Genomic DNA, 1,234 nt, shown 5'->3' on the forward strand with positions numbered 1-1,234 from the left:
TATAAAGGCCTATAAAAGCACAGTGTTAAATGTACAAATCAGTTGCTAGTAAGGATGTGTTTATGGCTTTACGGAGGTAGGTTCAAGTTATCCAGTGCCTGTAACTTACATACATCATCTAGCTAGCTATACATACACCAGACATGGCGGCCATCGCGCACACACACAAACCATAACTGATGCAATCAGAGAAAAAACAAAAACCAAATCCTCATCTATTAATGACATGGTAGTGAAATGTGGGAATCCTTGTTTAACTATGTGGAATGTATTGTATATGGATCTTAAGATTTAATTGTATCAGTTTTAGGTGACTCATCCTGTAAGCTGTCCGCAAATCCATTTCTATGACTCACAGTATTTAGCAATTTTTTTTTTCTTTTAAAGATGTATACGATTGGCTGTACAAGCTATGGAAAAATATACCTTTCCAGGGATTTTTTTTTTTTTTTTTTTTCAGTTTCGCAAAGTATTTTTAAAAAAGTCACATAAAATCGACCTCAGAATCCCCCTCGAGACTTAAATTTTAGCAATGTACTTGGCAGCACAGCCAGTCATTTTGTATTGCTTAATAGAAGCAGGACAGATTACCTATTGAAGTAGCACAGCTTGGCACTAATGAATGCTTATTTAGCAGAATACTGTAAGCCGGTACAATGTATAAAGAATTATTTTGAGTACAATTTTTTTTTTTTTTTTTTTCATTTAGCACAAATAAATTGTTTGGGTTTCACTTTGCAGTTTAACAATGTGTTTTTATTATTGCTATCCTCTATTTTGCTGGAATTATAACACGTGTCGGCCACCCTTGGGTACCAGCTGGAGGAAGTTCCATTTTAGACTTTGGCTTGGTTCACACTAGTGTTTGGAATTCCGTTCTTTGCATCCGCTTGGCGACCCGAAAAATGGAAACTTAATCTGCTTAAACAACGGTTACCTGCGAAAATCTGCATACCCCATAGACTATAATGGGGTCTGCCGGGTTTCTGCCCAAAAAATGCAAATTCCTCTTATTTTTCAAGCGGAATCAGGGGCAGAAACCCCCAATGGAGACAGAGCGGTAGTGTGAGCATAGCCTAAAAGGGTTATTCCAATTAATTTTTTTCTGATGATTTATCTTCAAGATAGGAACTGGAATAACGCAAATAATATACAAAAATAAAAAAACACCCAGCACTTCCTTCCTTCAACTTCTCTAGTCCTATATTGTCTCTGCTCTGCCCTACTTCTATTC

This window comes from Leptodactylus fuscus, chromosome 10, assembly GCF_031893055.1.
Source record: "Leptodactylus fuscus isolate aLepFus1 chromosome 10, aLepFus1.hap2, whole genome shotgun sequence".
Taxonomy (NCBI): domain Eukaryota; kingdom Metazoa; phylum Chordata; class Amphibia; order Anura; family Leptodactylidae; genus Leptodactylus; species Leptodactylus fuscus.